The following is a 7,480-nucleotide window of genomic DNA, read 5'->3' as shown; positions in this document are numbered from 1 at the left end:
AAAAAAAAAAAAAAAAAGACTTTGAGGTTGCTGTGAGCTGTGACATCACGGCACTCTACCTGGGGTGACAGCTTGAGACTGTCTCAAAAAAAATAAAAAAGAAATCTCTAAAATTCTTCCCACTGAGTCCTAATTTTGCTTCTGGATCCACACATGGCTAAATCTAGTCTCTCTGCCAAGGGTGCTGAGATTTGAAACTTGGTGTCAGCCTTTATTAACCACTTGACCCAGTGTGCTTCAGTTTCCTCATCTGGCACACGGAGGTAACAACAGTTCCTCCCTGTGGAATTGTTGTGGGAGGGAATCAAACAATAGAATGTCCACTCAGTGTGAGCCATGGCAATTAGCCCATAGTAAGTGCTCAATGATTGGCAGATGTTATTTTCACCTGAACATCATCCTTCCCAGCATGCCTGTACCCACTCTCTGTGCAAATCTCTGGAATTGCACTCAGTTCCAGGTCCACTCTACCCAGGGTTACAGCTTGAGACTCTGTCTCAAAAAAAAAAAAAAAAGAAATCCCTAAAATTCTTCCAGTTTGACCTGGAACTGAGCACAATTTCTAGATTTGACCTTTATCTTCCCTCAGGCCCAAATCTTCCTTATTCTCGACATTCTGCTCTTGCTAATGCAGTTGGAATTAGCACTCAGTTCACTGGTCCTGCTGGCTCCTGAGACCTTAAAGCTGACCTGAAACCACCTGGTCTTCTCCACTGAACAACTGCAGCATTCCTTGCCTGGACCCACTTTTATGTTGGAGTCCTTGGCTTGTTAAATCAAAATCCAAACTGTCCATTCATCCAGGTGACATTTCTTCTTTTGTAGTCTGGATCTGTCCTGGAATTTAGAGGCTCCAGCTCTTGCCTTGGACATGGAGGTGATGGGAAAATAAAGATGGGGGATGAGGGTAGCAGAGAGCAGGGTCTCCACTACGGTGGATCATGACAATTTGATTTTGGTGTCTGGGGCACTCAGCCTAGTGCTTCTGGAAGCTTCATTCTGTATGCTCGTGGTTGGTAGAAAGCCTCCCTTCCTGAGAACTGTGGTGTCCTCTCAGCTATCTGTTTTGCTCACCAGGTGGATCCCTCTCTGAGCCTCTTTGGACCCCAGTTTCTCTGGAGATGGTCATTCCTTACAGAGCTGCCTGTGGAGAGGAGCTGAGAGGTCAGGTGAGTGAGAGCATCACTGTGCTCCATGTGTAGTTTGCCATCACTCTTTCTTTCTCTTTTTTTCTTTCTTTCCCTCTCTTCCTCTTTCCCTCCCTTCCTCCCTTCCTCCCTTCCTTCCTTCTCTTTAGAGTCTCACTTTATTGCCCTTGATAGAGTGGCGTGGCATCACAGCTCACAGCAACCTCCAACTCCTGGGGTTAGGCTATTCTCTTGCTTCAGACTCCCAAGTAGCAGGGACTACAGGCGCCTGCCACAATGCTTGGCTATTTTTTTGCTGCAGTTTGGCTGGGGCCAGGTTCAAACCTACCACCCTCAGTATATGGGGCCAGCACCCTACCCACTAAGCCACAAGTGCCACCCTCTTTTCTTTTCCTTCTTTCCTTTTTTTTGAGACAGACTTAAAGTGCCATGGCATTTATAGCTCATAGCAACCTCAAACTTTTGGGTTCAAGTGATCCTCTTGCCTCAGCCTCCCAAGTAGATGGGATTCCAGGTGCCCACCACAACACCTGGTTATTTTTAGAGATGGGGGTCTTACTCTTGCACAGGCTGGTCTCAAACTCCTGAGCTCAAGCAATCCTCCTGCCTTGGCCTCCCAGAGTACTAGGATTACAGGTGTGAGCCACCTCACCCAGCCTCCCATGCTCATTCGTAAGAGATCATTAATATAATGACTGATTTAATGAGGGAGGGGGACATGCCTGCTGATCCAAGGGGGGTTTCCTTAGCTGTCTCCTTCTCCCTCTGCTCTACCCACTTGCCTGGGGAGGCATGATTCCTTGGGGAATCCTTCATGTTGCCTCCCCTCCACCTGTACCTTCGGCCTGGCCTGGTTCCCCTCTGGGTGGCTGTCCAATAAAGAGTTTGAGGGCAAAGAGATGGGAGGCTGGGGGCTCTGACTCCCCAGGGAAAAGGAATGTTAAATGTAAATGCAATTACATCACTCATCTTGACTCTTGAACTGTGTGCTACCAGGGTAGGGGAGAGCTGGACAGCCATAGAGATGGGGGGCAGCAAAAGCAAAAGGAGGACAGCGCATTAAGCTGAGGGCTGGGCTGGGGAGGAGTCGCCAGGTGTTCTTGGAGGTTTTCTCTCCCTGGTCTAATAGGCTGGTGCATACTTTCCCTCGTGAGCGCCTACATACCTGGTATTAGATAGCCTGAGAAACATGTCAGTGTGTCATGGGGTGGGGGTGATAAGGGTATGATACAATGTATAGTGGCTTTGATTTTGCAAACAAATGTTGGACACAGTGAGTCCAGAATACAAATCTGATTACTCCCCAAAACTTATGGTCTAGTTGGGAAAATGAGGCTCACACAAGACAAGATTATGAGACACATGGGTCTCCCATTTGATAGCTTAGTGACCTCAGGGCACATCACTCCACCTCTCTGAGCCTTTTTCCTCATGTATTAAGGGGAACTAATGACTTTACCTTTTAATGTTGTTAGGAGTCAAATAAGAAAGTGCATGTAAAGCACCTGGTGGGTATTTGGCACAGAGCCTAAGCTTACCTTTGTTGTGGGTGTCACAGCAGTAGCCAGGTGGTGTGGGGAAGTGTCCTGAAGGAAGTGGACCAGGAAGATGAGGAGGATTTGAGGAAGGAGAGGGGTATGTGGACACAGTGATTAGTCTGGCAGAAGGGCAGGTGGGAGGGGAAGAATCAGGCTGGGGAGAGGGGCAGATGGGGCATGGAGTGGGAAGAGCTAGATTAGGTGGTCGGGAAGGGGGGAGGTAACTCCGCTTTGCAGGATGTGGAACAGCAGGCTATGTCTCTGCATGTGGATTGCAGGCACCAGGCTGTGGATTGTGAGGGGGTGTGGGCTCAGAGCAGGTGTTCAATCACTGATTCAACCATCACCCAACAAATATTTATCAAGCACTTGCTAATGTATTAGGCACTGTGCTGGGTGCTGGGGACATAGCAGTGATGGGGACAGATAAAGCACTTGGCCTTACTAACGTGCATTCTACTGTGAGAAGAATGTAAGGGTAAGATGATTAATCAGCACATATTAACAAGTGAAGTTCAGGGAAGAGATAACTTTGAAAAAAAGCAAAAGGAGTAATGTGATGAGTGGCAGGGATGGGCAGGTCAGGGAAGACCTCTCTGGGGAGGTGACATTGAAGCAGAGATTTGAGTTGCAAGACAAAGGCTGAGTGAACAGCTGAGAGAAGGAAGTCCAAGCAAGGGACAGCAAGTGCAAAGGCCTGTGGGGAATATGCTGGCTAAGTTGGAGGAAAAGCAATGTCAGAAAAGGCTAACAAGGTAGTCAAAAGGTAAAGGGGGCAGAAGGTGGGGCATGCGCATGAGGAGGTTCCAAGACATGGAGGATCAGGGGAGGCAAGCAGGTTTTATTTTAAGGGCAATAGGAAGCTATTGGAGGGTTCTAAGCTGAGGAGATCCAACTTAGGTTTTCGTTTGTTTGTTTGAGGCAAAATCTCCCTCTGTCACCCTAGGCTAGAGTGCAGTGGTGCCACCATACCATACTGAAGCCTGGAACTCCTGGTCTCAAGCGCTCCTCCTCCCTCAGCCTCCTGAGTAGCTGGGACTATGGGTATGTGCTACCATACCTGGCTAATTTTTCTATTTTTGATAGATAGAGGGTCTCACTCTTGCTCAGGCTGGTCCCAAACTCCTGATCTCAAGGGATCTTCCTGCCTTGGCCTCTCAGAATGCTAGGATTATAGGAGTGAGCCACCTTGCCCAGCCTGGACTTAGGTTTTAACAAGATGGTTCTGGCTGCTGTATGGGACCAAGAGGTGGAGAAAGGGAGAAAAAAGTGGGGAGACATGTTGTAAGGTATTATGAACTGAATGTTTGTGTCCCCCAAAATTCATCTGTTGAAATCTTAAGCCCCAGAGTGATGGTATTGGTAGGTGGGGTTTGGGGTTGATTAGGTCATGAGGATGGGTCCTTCATAGGATTTGTGCCCTTTTAAGAAGAGATTCAAGAAAGGTGCTCTCTCTCTGCTCTTCACCATGTAAAGATGACCATCTGCAAACCAGGAAGAGGGCCCTCAGCCGACATGACATTTGCCAGTATCATGATCTCTGACTTCCCAGCCTCTAGAACTGTGAGAAATAAATGTTTATTGTTTAAACCCCCCAGGCCTTGGTGATTTGTTATAGCAGCCCAGGCTGACTATGAGAGGAGGCTACTGCTATTCTAGATGATGGTGGCTTGCATCTGGGTGCTGGCAGTGGAAAAGGAGAGAGGTAAAGAGATTTGGGATGTATTCTGGAGGTGAACCAAACAGGGCATTGGCAAAAGAGATTAGGGGTGGTGTGGGAAGAGGGAACAGAGGGGTGAAGTAGGGCTTTGGGGTGTGGGGCCTGACAACTTGCAAATGGAAGAAGAGATAACTTACTGAAATGAGAAAGGAATGCAGGGGGCAAGAGGGACAGGTTTAAGCTGGAAGTCTGGAGGACAGGTCCTTGACACCATGACCCTTGCCTGGAGACAGAGGCTGCAAAGCAGAGGCCTCTAGACAACAGTGATCAGACCTGAGAGTTCCATCAGTCTCACATTCCTGGGGACCAGGCCAGGCATGTAGAGGCCCAGGTTACTACTCCTGTACTCTCTGCTGGACCTGTTACCACAAATGACTTGGATGCTGAGCCCTCATGTCACCCCTCAGGCTTTAGGACATGAGGCAGCAGCACTGTGGGTGGAAGGGCATATTAATGTGCGGAGCTGTCCTGTGGGGAGTCAGCACAGAGAGAGCCCAGCTGACAGTTTCCCTGGAGGAAGAGCCATTAGCACCTTGGGCCCAGCACTAGGCAGTGCTGGCACGTTCTCCTGCAAAGGGACAAAGATAAGACCCCTTAGGGTCTTTGGACCACAGTATCCACTTTCTGGAATATGGGAAAGGCCAGGGAAGGTCCTTGGACTTGATGAGAAAGAGCTACAGCCAGCCACATACTCCAGGAGAACCTCAGAGTCTGCAAAAGGAAAATTCAGGCAGGAATCACTGGGGGTGGGTCAGGTGATCACCTAAAGCCTCTGGATCCTTCCCCCTTCCCATCACTGCAGGTTTGCATGAAGACCCTCTATTGGTCCTCCCCTCTCTACACCAGGTTTCCCACACTGTACAATGTGTGTACAGAGCCATGCCCTCCAGATGTTAGGATGTTGGAAAGAGTTGATGTGGCTACCCACACCTGCCAAGGGGCATCCCCAGCTCCCTGTCCTGGGCTCCCAGGCCCCACCTTGCCCCAGGTATTCCATACAAGGATCCTTGAGTAGAGGGAGAGCGCTGGCAGGCTGCACACTGCCACTCTCAGGCATACTTCTCCAGAACTAGATTGGCTGCAGTGGGGGTGGGGCTGACCCTGCCTAGAACTGTAACCATATCCATCTGAGATTTGATTAGGGACCATGGGGCAGGAGAGGTGAGGGCAAGCCTGGAGTCTCCTAAGCCCATTATCACTGTTTGATTTGAGACTTTTGGATCAGGCCCAGTTCTTGCTCCTTATCTAGTCCATGGTGATTAGATTCTTCAGACTTTGATGTGCCTGAGCCTGCACACAGCACTCTCTCCTCTCTGCCATCCAATCCCCAAACCCTAGCACTTCCCATTCCCTCACCCAGAGAGACTCAGTCTGGGGCCATATCAGTTTAGTCCAAAAGTCAAAACAACCCCACCCCCCCCCATGTCCCTCTGTAGTGGGGAGGAAGAAAAGAGGAAGGAGGAAAGGGAAGGCAAGAAACAGGAAGCAGGGGGTGGAAGAAAGGAAGGAAGAGGACCATGGGAGACTTCCTATCCATCCTGCTTACAGGAAGGCATTGCCGTGCCATGGAAACACACACAGATGCTGCTCTGGGTGCAGGAGCTTGTGTGCAGCCCAAGGGCCAGGTGTGCACTAGCACTTCCTATTCCCTCACCCAGAGAGACTCAGTATTATTCTATTTTAAAAGAATAGTTCTTTTTATAAGAAAAGAACTCTATTCTTAATTTTAGTCAGTTACATTAAAAAAAGAAATTCTCCTCAGGATTCACCAAGTGACTATACAGCCCACTGGTGGGTTTGAAAGATCCCTGTATGAGGGGGGTCAGTGCATGGAGTAGAGAGGGGGCAGAGGCTTCCCTTGTGATGGGATGTGGGTAGTGGGTGAAGCTGGACCAGGTGGGAGGCTCTGAAGTTAATACTCATCCCCTAGTGGGCCTCGGGCAGGTCCCTGGCCGTGTCTCTCATGCCACCTTGTACACAGTATGGTCTCACACATGGTTCCTGAGCCCGCACTCAGATTTCCTGGTCTAGGGGTCCCACACCTTGCTAACTAGCAGCCTTTTCTTTGGGGACTCTCCTAGGCCCCCGGGCCCCCACCAATCCTATCTAGTCCTTAGGAGAATTGGAATTGGGCCATGAGTGAAATCTGCTGATCTACCTTCTAGGTTCCCTCTAAAGAAATGTGGACCATGCACCACTCACTGTGGCCTTTGACGTGCTCCAGCCTGGTCACAGGACTTCCTGAAGAAACATCAGCCATGGGCTTCTGGCCAACCACAGTCACCTGCTGCATAATTAATGATGGTTTCAGTCAATGACAGACCAGACAGAGAACCATATATAAGGCTGGTCTCATAAGATGATAATACCATATTTTGACTGTCCCTTTTCTATATTTATGGTTAGGGATACAACACAATGGTGTTATAGCTGCCTACAGTATTCAGTGTAGCAGTTTGCTGTGTGGGTTGGTAGCCTAGGAGCAGCGAGCTGCACCATATAGCTGAGGTGTGTAGTAGGCCATGCCGTCTAGGGTTCTGTAAGTACTCCCTATGGTGTATGCAGACGTATGCAATTACCTGTGATGCATTACTCAGAACATACCCCCTCCTTAAGTCACGCATCACTGTATATAGACCTGAATAGGTCAGGCTCTGGCCACCTGCCTGCCATCATCCACTTTCTCACAGGGGTGACTCATTTGTTACGGTGTTACCCAAGCTAAAGCTGAGTCCTGAGAGGATGTAGGTCTGTCCTCAGGGAGCCCCAGTCTGAGGGGAGACACAGCCCTGTGCTTGGGGAGCCCCAGTCTGAGAGGGGAGACATAGCCCTTTGTCAGGGTTCACCGCAGACCCCAACCTGGGTTGAGAGTTGACAGGGGAGACGTCGTTGGGGGTAAAATTCATAACTTTACACCAGCTTAATACATAGAGTCTGAGAGCCTGAAGAGGTGTACATTGACTTGCACGCCACAGTGGCAGACTGAATCAATGCAGCGACTTTCTGACTTCTCAGAAACCTTTTCTTGATCTCTAACACAAAGCATATATGTGGCTCGGTGCCTGTAGCTCAAG

The sequence above is a fragment of the Otolemur garnettii genome, unplaced genomic scaffold, assembly GCF_000181295.1.
Source record: "Otolemur garnettii isolate 467f Iridium unplaced genomic scaffold, OtoGar3 scaffold00031, whole genome shotgun sequence".
Classification (NCBI taxonomy): Eukaryota; Metazoa; Chordata; class Mammalia; order Primates; family Galagidae; genus Otolemur; species Otolemur garnettii.
The sequence above is the reverse complement of the archived record's forward strand: the minus strand, read 5'-3'. Positions refer to the sequence as shown.